Source organism: Ixodes scapularis, unplaced genomic scaffold, assembly GCF_016920785.2.
Source record: "Ixodes scapularis isolate PalLabHiFi unplaced genomic scaffold, ASM1692078v2 PGA_scaffold12__126_contigs__length_90152505, whole genome shotgun sequence".
Taxonomy (NCBI): Eukaryota; Metazoa; Arthropoda; class Arachnida; order Ixodida; family Ixodidae; genus Ixodes; species Ixodes scapularis.
The window spans coordinates 27433167-27448943 of NW_024609838.1; the positions used below are offsets into that span (position 1 = coordinate 27433167).

Below are 15777 nucleotides of genomic sequence, written 5' to 3' on the forward strand. Positions count from 1 at the left end.
CTTAAAAATTCACGCGGTGAGACTGACCTGCTCAGTGCATTTTCGGTGAAAGTATGAGGGTTTTCTATGTGCGTGCGCCGATTTTTCCGGCTCGTTTCGCTTCGTGATTGGTTCTTTGACGATTTGATCGGCTGATGTCGCAATCTCGTCGACTGTGTAGAGATAATAAAATGCTCTGGGCCCCGCCTTTCTTCATTGCTCTCAGTGACTACAGAAGCAGGATCCAATCGAGTTCCTCCATTTTATAATTGTTCCGTTGTTTTATGCTTCGTTTCAAACAGGACCCGAAACGTAACTGGACGAGGCCGGAAATACGGCAAGTGGAACAAGATGTAAGTCGGCACACACACATACAAAAATATATTTTGATGTGGGATTACAGAAAAAAAAAATAAACATGTCGCACTGTTTCATACACCAACGCGGGGGTGTGACGTCACGCTGCTGCGGTTGCGCTGGTGTCGGCACGGCGCATGCGCAGATGCTTCATCCCACGCAATTCTGGTTTCTGCTCACGCGCGGTTCCCACACCGGACAAACGTGCGCTTGTTTGTAAATGACGTGGAGGCCTATAGCCTAGCCTCACAAAATCGTCACACGTGGAACACGTTTCAACACAGAATGTGTTTTATCAGTCGATTTCTATAGAGTCCTGTAACGTTTAATTGGCTGTAACGGACAAGTGTAACAACCGGCTGTAACGAAGAACAGACAAGGGAAAGTGTTACACCCATTGGGAACCAGATAAAAAAAAAAAAGACTTCGGTACCCGGTAGGATTTGAACGCCGACTGAGCTCTAGGGTCAGTGGTCAGAACCCGCAAAGACGAACTCTATAGCGTGAAGACTAAGGTACCCGTTATGTTGCACCATCTCACGGCGTGTGTCAGAAATGAGAGCCAATCTTCGGTAGGCGGTGATGTTCAGACGCCCTTCTCTTCTTTTTAGAAATGCCTATCACACATTCTGTGCTTATCAGTCTTTGTCAGCATGGCCAGGCTCGTATAATTTCGGGTTTACGCACCGAGGCACATAGAACGACTCCCAAGGAAAACGCCATTGCTTGTCGCTGTGGTCACATGGTCGCCAGCCAATGAGAGTGAGGCGTCCAACGCGAGGAAGCCCTGCTGTGGCGGTAACACAGTTGCGATGACCACCGAAGTTTGAGACAGACCAAGCAAACGATATCCGACAAGTCTAGGGGGCAAGACGTCGCCCGCCAAAGTTAGCGTATGGGTAGTCACGTGACTGGTGTTCATTTTTAATAAGTTTGTAACTATGACAGAGTGACAAAAGTATAACTATTACTCTTGCATATTTTAACTTTGATTATGATTTTTTTTTTTTTTTTTTTGATGCATGTTGCAGATGTTTGTGTTCAAGGACGAGTTGAAGGACGTTGAGGAATATGTGGCCGAAGTGAGTACGTTTCGAAATTTCTAGAAGTGAAAAAATACCGTCGGGATACTGCTACCTCCAAACGTTTCACATTCAAAATGTTAACTTTTCCAAGCGCATCCTTGAAGGGGTTACGCCAGCTTCTGTTTTACGCAAAATATAAATTACGGTAAACTATCCACGAACTGTCTCGTTATGTTGCCGTTTAACTTTTAGGGGTGTACATTTATGTACTTAGTCGTTTATTTTACTGTCAGGGCGAAAAGCATTAGAGACGGAAGTGTTATATATATATATATATATATAAACAGGGAAACGTGCAAATGTTTAAAACAATAGGAACAAAATATGCATTAGTTAAACTGTGAAAGCCAATAAACAATAGTTAAGCAAAATAAAATACATGATTGCTTAGCTTAGTACAAAAAAGAGCGGAACCGACAGTGGATGCAAGGAATGTAGGTAGATGATTTAAGTCGTTTGATACTGTAGGAATGAATGGTGTGTAAAATGTGCTGTAACGACAAATTGAGATGGCAACCTTAGGACGACGATCGAGACGTGCAGAAACAAATGATAAAGGATTTATTAGCCAATTTCTGAACGCAGAGTTGTGGTGGAAGGTTTTGTGAAAGAGACGAAGGCTTGAGATTCTGCGAGATACTCCTGAACAGTATGTAGGGTACGGAGTATTCTACGTACATTTCACAGAGAAGAACGAAGTTCCTAGTATAAGCGGTCAATATAAGAAATATTGATTACCGGAGATGAACATGGATGTTTTAGAAGCATTAATAAGCAGAACGTCAGAGCGCTAATGAGCGGCTGGAGATTACTAGGCCTAATAACACCTCGAGATGCAGAAAGCAAAGACGACGAGCACGCACACGAAGTCTTTACTATACTGCTGACAATGTATTTCACTAGAAAAGTGTTTAAATGGGATAGCAGTACCAGCTAGTGTCTAGCTGTAGGAGTGCTGGTGTGGAAAGAGAGTGATTGTTTTCCTTCTTTCTTTTGGGATGTTCTTCTATCGCCTTGTGGCTTTTTGTTTTCATTTTTTTTTATTTAATTCAAGTGAAATACATTTTCAGTTTCGTTATAGACTTTGTGTGCGGATGTTGTTTTCTTCTGCTTCCTGCAGTCTCAAAGTTCTGTTATGTCTTAAAAGCACTTCTTCTAATGTTAAATGCTAAAAAAAAAAAAAAATTTTTTTTTGGTAATTGTTTTAGTCTATGTTAACTTTTTGTGTTGAATATATCTCTTAGAGATACACTTGGAATGCAACGAGCTCTTTGTGTAGCATTAAAGACGAATAAATAAACTCCCGTCAAAATTGTACTCATTCGCTACCGCTCACCTTCAAGAATTAGAGCTAGCTTCGGACTTCACTGTTGCCAAGAGTCTGTTTGGGATTTCAAATTTGGCAAATCGGGACCAATCTCAAAATTCGTCAAAATCGGGGCCCACGAAACTAGCTTGGCTTGACATCTGAATATTTATTTATGAAAATCCCAATCATCCACACACCTGCGTAGCGCCCTCGGATGAAACCAAACACGAGTATGTGAACCAGGTCTTTAGCCTTTTTAATTAGCATTATTTATCTACCGGGTGTTTTAAGTAGCGGTAAGGCTCTTTAAATCGACCGCGAAATTCGGTTTCTTAACCTATCGCGCTACGATTTTGTGCAGCGTTGCCCATAGATGGTGCATTTTATTTGTAAAATGTGCAAAGAGCGAACTTACCCGAGGAAAAAGTAAAAGAAGAAAAAGGCTTGACTCCTATGGAAATGCATCAAAGCCACCGGTCTTCAAACAATACGGCACCGTTTTGCAAGGGAAACAGGAGATGGCGCAAGCCGCCGCGACGCCAACTGCCGCCAACGAACAAACATACGGCGCCGAGAGCCGGCCCGAGCTCTTTTCATATCAGTTTCCAATGCATTATTTTATCATCCTTACTAATAAAACACATTGAATGGACACATAATCAATTAAAAAAATAATTCGTCAAAAAATTTTTACTGTATTTCTTTTTTTTTGTACTTTTGCTGTCTGCTTTGCAGTTCCTTGTTGTTACCGCTCCTGTTTCGGTGCTGCGGCTGTCGTCGCTGCGGAACGCGCGTCGCTTTCGAGTCGAAAGGATCGTCTGCTAGTGACGCCAGCTCACGGCGCCGTATGCTCATTCGTTGGCGGCAGTTGGCGTCGCGACCGCTTGCGCCATCACTTGTCTCCCTTGCAAAATGGCGCCGTATTGTCTGAAGACCGGTGGCTTCGCTGCGTTTCCATAGGAGTTAAGCCTTGAAGTTTTTTTTTTTTTTTTTTTTTTTACTTTTTCCTTAAGTAAGTTTTTTCTTTGCGAATTTTACCAAAAAAAAAAAAAAAAAAGCACCATCTGTGGGCGACGCTGCACAAAATTGCAGCGCGATATAAACCGAATTTCGCGGTCGATTTAAAAAGCCTGGCCGTATGCTTGGGACACCACCCGGTATAGTACTGCAAGAATTTAATATAAACTCTCAGCCTTCTATCAGACTCCTTACCCGTTACAGCGAGTACGCATTACAGTCTAAGGGTCCCAGCCACCTATAGATACAACAAACCTTTTTTCAATATGTAGTGTGGCCACATTAATTACTATCGTCATCTCGGCGTATCACATTTGTGCCAAAATAATTGTGGCCTTCTGGAGACTGATGAAGAAGTTGAAGACACTACCAAACGGAGGACACGGGAGAGCGCCTTTAGAGCGCGCGACACTAGAGCGCCGACGTTAGAGCGCGCGACACGAGGGCGCTGCGACAGTAGCGCACTTGACGCTGGAGCGCACGTCACGAGAGCGCACGACCAGTTGAGCGCGCGACACGAGAGCGCACAACCAGTTGAGCGCGCGACACAAAAGCGCACCCCATTTGAGCGAACACCACAAAATGTGTGATGTACCCGCTGCTCCACAGACAGAACAAACTTGTGCGACTCATCGAATTGAAGCATTGGCCATTTTTGATTAATTGAATATGCCTTTATTAAAAGATAAAAATAAAATGGGTATGACTCTTTCTAACCAATTGTTTACTGACATCGGAGAGAAAAGGGGACAGGGGAGTGGGGTAAGCATATATTTATACCGGGAATGTCTGCAGTTGGGTGGAGGAGCGAGTCTAAGGTTTCTTTGCGGTGCTGCGGTGTGCCTCTCGGATATAGTATAAATAGTTTACTTTTTGCTATATTGCCGCGCGCAAGGTCACGGACCTCTAGAACTTTCTCGTTTATTCTTGCTCCGGACATAACTTCTGTCGTTTATCCCTGCTTATGTTGTTCTAGAAAGTGCGTGTTCATTCTCGCCCCGAGCGCGCTACGCTCGAACCTTCTCCGCCGAATCTTCGAGATAGTGCCTCATTCTAGATAAGAGGCCACCCGTAACCTTGTCGAGTCAGTCTCGCCTCAGCGTTCGACCTTGCTGCTTCGCCGCCTTCTACGCCCGCGACGCTCTGTTGTTATCTTTCTATTTCCTTTTATTTTGGCACAAGTTCGCCACATTAAACGTTTATTTCTTTTTTGTGTATTTATTGTTTTTGGTCACCACCCGTGACATTTTGGTGGAGGTGCGGGGTAACGCATGCCCCTGCGCGTACCCCTCCGAGGGCCCGCAGTGCAAGTCCGACGCCTAGCCCACGAAGAACCAACGAAAGCACTTCCGAGATCCGGTTCAGTCGTCGCACCCAAGGCCTACACCCGGAATTCGGACCTCTGCCGCCCAAGACTAAGCAGCCAACGAGACCAACGATGGACAGCCAGTCGTCGCAGAACCCGTCCACCGCCAGCGTCGTCGTCCTGCCCGTCGCACCCCGGACTCCGACGCCTTTCCACGGGGAGGTCCACGAAGACATCGAAGACTGGCTGCGACGCTACGAACGTGTAGCCCGCCACAACGGATGGACGACTGACCTTTACTTCTCGCTTGGAGGCACTGCGAGGCACTGGTTTGAAAACCACGAAGCCTCCTTCCCCACATGGGAGTCCTGCGTCGCCGAACTTAAACGAACATTCATTAACCACCATCGTCGCCAGCGAGCAGAGGACCTGCTTCAAACAAGGGTGCAGGGCCCCAATGAAAGCCTGACCAGCTTTGTAGAGGACGTTCTGCGTCTAAGTGCCAGAGCAGACCCGGAGGCCGCTGAGGAAAAGAAACTTCGAATCCTCATGCGAGGCGTCAAGGCATAAATTTTTGGAGGCCTGGTTCGCAATCCCCCGACGACCGTCGATGCATTTGTGAGTGAAGCCACGAACATCGAGCGCGCACTGACGGTCCGAGCAAGCCACTACCACCGACTCGCTGGCGCGCTTACTTCTCCAACCGTCGCAGCTACCCTTCCGGACCTGAGCACCACCGGTGTCGACAGCCTTCGGGATATCGTCCGGGATATCGTCCGGGAAGAGCTCCGGAAGATTCTACCTGCTACAGATCGCCCAGCCTCACTCTCACTCGCCGACGTCGTCCGAGAGGAAGTTCACCGAGCTTTCCATCCCGAGGTTGCCGTCACCGCAGCAGCACAGCAGGAGCCAGCCGGAAGCTACGCCGAAATGCTCCGCCGAGCACCATCAGCACCGCGTCCGTACATGGCGCCTCCCCGACGTGTGCTTCAAGAGCCGCAGCATTCCCGACGCCAGGAAGATCGGGCGCACGTTCGTCCAGAACAAGTTGCGCCAAGGAAGACCGACGTGTGGAGGACGGCTGATCGACGCCCGTTGTGCTACCACTGCGGGGAAGCCGACCATATCTACCGACGATGCCCCTACCGCTAGCTGGGCCTACGAGGGTTCGCGCCCAACGACCCTCGACCACGTCTTGGAGAGCGACCTCGGGACATCGAGGACTACCTCCGCAACTCTTCATCTCCTGAGTCGTCTCCCCGCCGAGTATTCCGTTCGCCATCTCCCCGACGCTCGCCATCGCCCTTCCGCCGGTCTCGCCGAGATAGCCTGTCACCCATTGCGTCCCGTCGGGAAAACTAGGCGCGGCAATGCCGGGAGGTGGTGTTGCCGAAGACGAACGATGCCAAGATCCTCCAAGATCGTCGGAGCTCTCCCACTCTAACGCCGCAACGCCCCGAAACGACGTTTCTGTAACAGTGTCGAATAACCTCAACGTTATCATCGACGGCCACGACGCGACAGCACTCGTCGACACCGGAGCGGATTACTCCGTTTTGAGTGGGAGACTCTCTCGTCGCCTTCGGAAAGTTACGACGTCGTGGGATGGACCACAGATACGAACCGCCGGCGGACACCTCATCGCGCCTGTCGGCAGGTGCACTGCTCGCGTTGAGATCCACGGTGAAACCTGCCCTGTCAAGTTCGTCGTTCTGCAAGACTGTTCGAGAGACGTCATTCTCGGAATGGACTTTTTGTGTGAATACGGCGCCATCATCGACCTTGGGGAGAACAAGCTGACGCTTCGGAAACCTGTTCCCTCGGCGGAAGATCCCAAAGCGACGTTAGCTGCAGTGCGAGTCCTTCCCAGCCACGTACACCTGCCGCCGCTGTCCAGTGTCTTTGTCCCCGTCGGGACCGACGAAGCCACCTGCGGGACAGCACTGTTGGAAGGAAGCGTCCAACTTCTCCTTGGACGAGGGATTGGTATTGCAAGAGGCGTAACCGAGCTCCAGGACGGGTGTACCGTAGCCCTTGTCACCAACTTCCGGCAAGAGTCGCAGCACCTTACAAAGGGTACAGCTGTGGTCTACGTCGAGGAAATTCAGGACTCGGCCGCCATCACCGTGATCTCAGAAGACGCCTCTCCGACGCACCACAAGGGAACCACGCCGTCAAAGCTCGACATCGACCCATCCCTCCCAGGCCCACAACGACGACAGCTGACTGACGTTCTCGCTGAGTTCAGTGAGTGCTTCGCCACATCGTCAAGGCTACGCCAAACAGCGGTTGCGAAGCATCGAATAGTTACTGACGATGACGTGCCCCCTATTCATCAGTCGCCGTACCGAGTTTCGGTGAAGGAGAGGGAAACCATCCAGAAACAAGTTCAAGAAATGCTTGACGGCGATATTATCCAGCCTTCAAACAGTCCATGGGCCTCTCCAGTCGTGCTGGTGAAGAAGAAAGACGGAACCCTTAGGTTCTGCGTGGACTACAGGCGGCTGAACGCTGTTACAAAGAAAGATGTCTATCCGCTTCCCCGCATAGATGACACCCTCGACCGTTTACGCCACACCCGGTACTTTTCGTCGATGGACTTGAAGAGTGGCTACTGGCAGATTGAGGTCGATGAACGGGACCGCGAGAAGACTGCCTTTGTCACGCCCGATGGACTTTACGAGTTCAAGGTGATGCCCTTCGGACTCTGTACGGCGCCGGCGACTTTCCAGCGGGTCATGGATACTGTACTAACGGGACTGAAGTGGCAGAGCTGCCTCGTTTACCTGGGTGACGTCGTCGTTTTTTCGCACGACTTCGACGAGCACTTGAAACGGCTTAGGGCCGTGCTCCAAGCCATCAAGACCGCAGGGCTCACACTCAAGCCAACGAAGTGCCGCTTCGCCTACGCCGAACTTAAGTTCCTTGGTCATGTCGTTAGTAGCGAAGGAGTACGCCCTGACCCCGCGAAGACATCCGCCGTAGCCGAATTCCCTCGACCATCGGACAAGAAGGCCATTCGCAGATTCCTGGGGCTGTGCGCGTACTACAGGCGCTTCGTTCAAGATTTCGCAAAAATTTCGGCGCCCCTCACACAACTTACGAAAGACGCCGTGAAGTTTCACTGGGCAGAAGAACAAGAACGGGCGTTCAACGAACTGAAACAAAGACTTCAGACACCTCCGATCCTCGGACATTTCGACCAGCACGCCGAAACCGAAATTCACACGGACGCAAGTAACTCCGGACTTGGTGCGGTATTGGTACAGCTACAGGAAGGCACGGAGCGAGTTATTGCCTACGCAAGTCGGACACTGTCAAAAGCGGAGAAAAATTACTCCACGACGGAAAAAGAATGTCTCGCTGTTGTATGGGCGATCACAAAGTTTCGTCCGTACATATACGGGAACCCGTTCCGGGTGGTCACAGACCACCACTCGCTCTGTTGGCTTGCAAACCTCAAAGACCCTTCAGGACGCCTGGCTCGATGGAGTCTTCGACTGCAAGAATTTGACATGACCGTAGTCTACAAGTCAGGACGGAAACATAGCGACGCCGACTGCTTGTCCAGAGCCCCCGTCGAAACGTCAGACTGTACCGACGTGGATGATGACGAGTGTTTCCTAGGTGCCGTGGACACCAACGACATGGCAGGACTGCAACGAGACGATCCGGAGCTCCGCGCCCTGATTGAGCATCTAGAAGGACGAGGAAGTACCGTTTCTCGTGTCTTTTCACGAGTCCTGCCGACCTTCGCTATTCGAAGAGGTGTACTTTATAAGAAAAATTTTGGAACCAGTAATCCGTTGTGGCTTCTGGTAGTCCCCACCAGCCTTCGAGAAGAGATTTTTCAAGCCTGCCACGACGACCCAACTTCAGGACACCTCGGTTACAGCCGAACACTAGCCCGAATACGTGAAAAATACTACTGGCCCAAGCTGCCGAAGACCGTCCATCTCTACACGCGATCGTGCCATGAGTGCCAGCGACGCAAGAAACCGCCGTCAAAGCCAGCAGGTGGCCTTCAGCCGATTCTCCCTCCAACCAAACCGTTCCAGCAAATTGGAATGGATTTGCTGGGCCCTTTTCCACCGTCGACCCTGGGAAACCGCTGGATAATCGTCGCCACAGATTATCTTACGCGTTACGCCGAGACGAAAGCCCTTCCTTCGGGGACTGCCGTCGAAGTCGCGAAGTTCTTCATCGAGTCCATCGTCCTCCGGCATGGCGCCCCCGAAGTCCTGATCACAGACCGAGGGTCATCGTTCATGGCGCAGTTAACCCAGGAGATCCTTCGTCTAAGCCAGACGGACCACCGTCGGACAACTGCATACCATCCGCAGACAAACGGGTTGACGGAGCGGCTCAACAAGACCATCACCGACATGATCTCCATGTATGTCGACGTGGAGCACAAGACATGGGACGAGGTATTGCCATACGTCACATTTGCCTACAATACGGCCGTACAAGAGACCACAAGAGTGACGCCCCTCCAGCTGGTGTATGGCCGGAAGGTGACGACTATGCTAGACTCTATGTTGCCGCACGATCCAGTCGACGACGGAAGCGATGACGCCCAGGTGGTTGCTCAACGGGCAGAAGAAGTCCGCCAACTGGCAAGACTACGAATTCAAGACCAGCAACATGTCGACGCCGGCCGATACAATCTTCGCCGGCGTGACGCCCACTATCAACCCGGAGACCGGGTATGGGTGTGGACACCAATACGGCGCCGCGGTCTCAGCGAGAAGCTTCTCAAGCGCTACTTTGGACCCTACAACGTGCTTCGCCGTCTCGGGGACTTAAACTACGAAGTCCTTCCCGACGGAACGCGCCCATCTGCAAGACGTCAGCCGCGACCGGAGGTGGTGCACGTCGTCCGGCTGAAGCCGTATTACGAACGATAGAACTTTTTACTCTTGTCGACGAGTGAACTGTGAACTCTGAACTGTGAACTGTGGCTCGCGATTCTACTGTCGTTTTGTTTTGGATTTTTTGTTTTTTTGTTTTTCGTTTTGTGCTGCATCGGGACGATGCGCTTTTAAAGGGGGGGATAATGCCGCGCGCAAGGTCACGGACCTCTAGAACTTTCTCCTTTATTCTTGCTCCGGACATAACTTCTCTCGTTTATCCCTGCTTATGTTGTTCTAGAAAGTGCGTGTTCATTCTCGCCCCGAGCGCGCTACGCTCGAACCTTCTCCGCCGAATCTTCGAGATAGTGCCTCATTCTAGATAAGAGGCCACCCGTAACCTTGTCGAGTCAGTCTCGCCTCAGCGTTCGACCTTGCTGCTTCGCCGCCTTCGACGCCCGCGACGCTCTGTTGTTATCTTTCTATTTCCTTTTATTTTGGCACAAGTTCGCCACATTAAACGTTTATTTCTCTTTTGTGTATTTATTGTTTTTTGGTCACCACCCGTGACAATATTTGGTCTATTCTTGATAGGCATCAGGGCTCCGATCTATTTGGTGGCTATTTAGACGTCCCTAGCGTAAGATTAAATAGTATTCTGACGTCCATGTCCGTAATGAAGAAAGCTCACCGCTAAAAAAAAGATATCAGTAAAAAACTCATCGAAGGAAAGCTCAGCGCAATTTTATCGGATGCACATCTTTCCAGTCTTTTGGCGGATACAGGAAAACCTCCCCTGCAAGTCTGTGATATAAAAAACCAAAGAACTAATAAAGCTAGGTCAGCTGCAATGTATTTTTCTACAAAAATGCACCCTGCAAATATTTTTTTTCTTTTTTTGCTGTCAGCTTTTTGTAACATTTCTTGGCTTGTCACACGCAAAAATTTCGTCGACTCATTTCGCAATGTCATTGCTGAATTCCGCGGCATAAATCCCTGCAAATTTTACACAAACCACGCGATGCCCGAACAAGTGGTCGGTCCGGTCGGACCACTCGCGCTGGACTGGTTGTGCGCCCTCGTGACGGGCGCTCTAAGGACACGCAAGCTCCCTATTAAAACTTGAGTCGCGCGCGCTAACCTCGCAGCGCTCTTGAGTCGCGCGGGCTAACGTCGCCGCGCTCTCGAGTCGCGCGCGCTAACGTCGTGGCGCTCTAGTGTCGGCGCTCTAATGTCGGCGCTCTTGTGTCGTGCGCTCTAGTGTTGTACAGCCGGAGGACACACAGTCACGTCTCGTTAGCAGACAGTTTTAATGGACCGTACGCTAAAGCTCTGCGTACGCAACGAAATTGCGGGTCAAGAGTGCGCATGCGTGGAACGGAATAGAAGGGCTAGCGTATTGGCGTACACACGCAACGCTTTCCGGCTCCGGCAAATCGGATAAAAAATCGTGCGAGATGTTCACTCAGCAGCGTAACGTGCACAACTAAAGTCGGTCCGAGCAGGTTGTTTTTATCGCACGCTATACTATTGCGTACTGCGTACGTAAAGGCCCGTTCACACTCTTGCGACTGCTTGAGACCTCTTAAACCTGGGTTCCTTAAAACTTCTTAAACCAGAGAACACACTGGCGCCATCTATTGGGAAGCAGGGTAAACTCGGCGGTCCGGCATATTTTTTTTTTTTTTTATTTCTCGCGCAATATCCTTTCTTTTTTGGCTCGAAATGCTTTTGTCAATGTTATAAACGAGCCTTTCTATGGGTATTACGCACATTTGACCTCGGAAATCCCGCAAAACCTTCGCTTTTGTGAAATGCAGTTCTAGGGTCACCGCATAGATGGCGCCACAATGTCAGTGTGTTCCCTCATTCTAGAAACATTTAAGAAGTTGTAAGAGATCTCGTCTCTCTCAGTCGTACTCGGTCGCAAGAGTGTGAACGGGCCTTAAGAGCCAGCAGCGCTATACTAAAACTGTATAACATATGGACGCGTCCGTTCCCCAGAAAAATTGTCCATACAGTGAGTCGTCCATAATAACGAATCAGTACGTGACAGCTTTTACCAAAAGTACGGAAGCGAGACCGCGTAGGTGGCTTTCACGTAACCCTGGGAGAGGACAGGAAGGAGGAACTCATACCCGTACCTTCTTTTTTGTGTACCAGACGTCGCTTTGTTCCCCCAAACACTGTTAATTGAAATTTGTACAAAAGCGGCATTTTTCTTTCTCCCGCCCGTGCCTTCGACAGCACTGTCCACAGCTAGTGAGTCACGTGTCTTCCTCCGACGTGCTGATTGGCTCGCTTGAACCGTAGCTTTCTCCGTTTGCCAAGTTACAATAAAACGAGAAATCAGTTTTGTAGGTCCCAGAGCTTATTCTCTCCCGTTCCCCAAACTGTGACGATATCTACAGTGAGGTGACTGACCTAGCTGCGTTAGAGTTCATTCTGCTTTGCTCCCGGTTGCAGGTCATACACGACCTCGAGCAACAATAGACAACAAGCAGTCATGGCCCATTTTATGTAAAAGACAAAACAAAAAACATAATTTGCTGCGCATCTCTTATCGCAACACCCACAACGAACGTCGCACCGTCGAAGCTGAAACAAATAAGAAATAATTATGAGGTGATCGAGGTAACCAACATTGACGTGCGAAAGTAACGGTGTCGATGAAATGCAGTTCCATGACCGCCATCAGTTTGTAGAAAGTAAAGTTGCCACCAGAGGGCACTGAATTTCGACAAGTGTCATATCGTTGTTACGAAATCGTTATTTTGTTGGCTCAGATAAAAAAGAAGATACCCGAAAAATTCACCGAAAGTTTTCGGAATTGCTGGGGCTATAGACTGAACTCCCTGTTTCTATGTCCCAAAACAGTATACCAATCTCACTGAGCGTTCAGCGCATGAGTACAAAAAAAAAACGAAAAAAAAAACGCAAAGCAGACAGCAGTGCACAGTGCGAGACTGCACGAGCCGTCTTGCGCACTGCCGCCTGCTTCACGAGGGCTAAAGTTATGGCGGTGTCACGTATGCGCTGAACGCTTAGTGAGATTGGTCTAGCGCACAAGACGGCTCGTGCCGTCTCGCACTGTGCACGCACCAGAGCTCTCCAGCGAGGTTGCCGCACGTGCAGAGAGACTAAAGTTCCCTCGATGCATCACGGCAGCGGTGGCGTTGTCAAACTGGCTGGTTAGATCGGTCTGAATTGATCGTGTTGTTTGTTCCTTCCTCCGTTTTACAGCTGCAAAAGGCCGAAGCCGACAAAAATCGTCAGGACGGATTTAGCCGCAACGTAAGTTCGTCGTTGTTCGTTGACGGTCAGGGCTCCCTGTTTTCCGTTAGCAAAAGAATGCCGCTAACTTTTGTCGACCTTGAGGTTTGACTGAATCAGCGTACCTCCGACATTTTAGCTAAGCTCGACGAAGTTCGAGTTACGGACGCTGCTGTCCGACTTCAACACAAAGCTTTGAAATTTTGGGAAGCCCATTGTCTATAAAGTAGCGGGTTTGGAACTGTTACTAGTGCTGACACAATCTACTCGCCCCTCCACCCTTTAAAAAGGAAATATTGTACTTTTTCTTCTCCGGGTGGCAGAGAAAACGTTACCAATTTTTGAACAAACGCGCGGAAGTCCAACTTTAGTCGAATTTGTGTGAAACTTCGCGCTAGAAGCTCAAATAAGTCAAACCCGGTCCGACTGCAACCTCGGCAGGTTCACGACATCCCTATACTTTGTTTCACCTTAAGTCGAGACGCAGCAGATGTCACAGCCTCATGGGAACAATCCGACAGCGTCAAAAGCGCATCAGCATGGAGTTCATCACATGTTCTATTATCGCTGAACCAATCGTAAACGAACAAGGCATAGTGACTTGCGCTTTTGAAGCTGTTTCATCGGTCCCACTATAGCTCATAACGACGGCAGCTCCAGCGGTTTGAGAGAAAGCAAGCTTTCCAGACGCGACGGACGAGCGGCACGGCTTTAAATAAACTGATCACCTGAGCCATAGCCTCCTACATAGTGACAAAGCCTGGCAGATCGCCTTGAGAGGCGGCCGCCGAAATGAAAAAGGTAGAGCGGCAGACAGTGGATGAGAGGAGAGCCACGTGACTGGCGCCCCGCTGCGGCGAGACGGCGAAACACACTTCTCCCGAGCGAACTAATGTGTTTCGGGTCCTCGCCGCTGCAAAACCTGTGCGCCAAGTTTTGCAGGACGTCCAGGTTCCCCGACAAATGACTCTTTGATGTGCTGTGCTACCAGATCCTCGCTCTCCAAATCTGCGACATGGCACTCTATGGCCCCATGGTCGAACTGTCAGGCCTTGTGAATATAGAGGAGGCTATGCCTGAGCGCCCTCAACCAATGAGAGGGCGTCGGAAAAGAGAAAAGGAGCGCGATACTCTGCTACGCCAATAAGGTTCATAGAATGGCTATCAAAACACCAACGAACGTACACCGAATAATATTTAAATAACTCGCTGAGCGAAAAAAAAAAAAGAATAATGCAGAAAATATTGATGGATTATTCGAAGTTTATTTTTACTTTATTCATTTTCTGTAAGTATATTAAGGCGCCATATTTTCAACAACAAAAGCGAATATACAATTAATTAAACAACAAAGCCACTTTACGAATGCGAATATATTAACAATTTTCTATGCCACTGCTAGCCCGTTAAATTTGTGTATCGCTGCTGACTTCTGTACGTCACTTCCCCTCATCGATTTTATGAGCTCCATTCAATAACACTTACGTCAAAAATAAACACAGAGAACAAGACCAAAATAGTTTTGTACTAACCAGATGCCGAACTTATTCTTCGGGCACGACCAAGACAACTTGAAAATGACTTCTGGTACTTTTTAGTATAGTAAAGGCTATAGACAACGTATTTCGGATGTTCAAGTGTCTCATTTACAGTCTCACTAAATAGTCCTTCAGCGTTAGTCATGGATAGTGCCACTAAATAAGCTACGCTTTAGAGTAACGACACTTGGCCATATTGTGTCTTAAAATCATGGTTTTTAGTTATCTGAAGCTTTATCTGAAATTACAGGAAACGCTTTTCCGCCCTCCAGAGATGTTTAAAGAGTTGGTGACTGAGCAAATCAATATTACATGAGCTTCCTTACACCGAATCTAATGCTGAGGAAGTCCCACTTTTGAACCATGACGATCGGCAGTTGCGTCTGCCCTGCATACGAGCCAAAATGGCGGCGCCCACAACAATGTCGGGGAACGGAGTGCCGATACTCTAAGCGGAGCTCATTTAGTGGCTCTAGTCATGGACGTGCCAATGAAGACGTCACGGATCGATGAATACGAGTGAATCCTCTGAATTAGGCGGCCTTTCGCGCCATTTAGTTAGTGTTTAATTTTGAAAGCTTTTCTTACGTTTAAAATGTCAGCAATCAGTGACAAAAAAAAAAGTGTTGCTTGCAGGTTGCCAAATCTGCAAGCCACACACGTCTGTTGTTTGTTTTAATGTCCGAGAATGAATTTTGTTGCCTGTCCGAACTCGCCCCGGTGAAACCGCATCACAGCAGTGGGCCCGAGACCTATGCTCAATATAATAGACTTGTTTCTTTTGCATTCGCTTCTAGAAACGAATACTAAGAACCTACACGGACAACATCGAAGACTTCTTAGCTCAGGTAAAACTGTTCGCAAAATTGTGCTGATATATATTTTTTTGCTCATTGCTGGGAGAATTTTTGCTAATACATTTTCTTGCCAGCGCAGCTGAAGAAACCAACAGTGGACGACCTCGAGGCAAGAGAAAAAGCAGGAGAAAATGTAAGCGTTATTTTACCCTACTCGTTAGCATTGACCGACGCTATTAGATTAGCTCAGTTACGGAACTGCT

General features: G+C 48.9%; 1 long non-coding RNA gene across 1 annotated transcript; it reads left to right on the forward strand.

Annotated features, from left to right (window-relative positions):
• The first annotated feature begins 306 nt into the window (after positions 1–306).
• On the forward strand, positions 307–13187 carry LOC120850207. The gene is made up of 3 exons (XR_005718081.2): positions 307–332; positions 1368–1418; positions 13150–13187. It is a non-coding gene; the product is annotated as an uncharacterized LOC120850207 (long non-coding RNA).
• The last annotated feature ends 2590 nt before the right edge of the window (positions 13188–15777 follow it).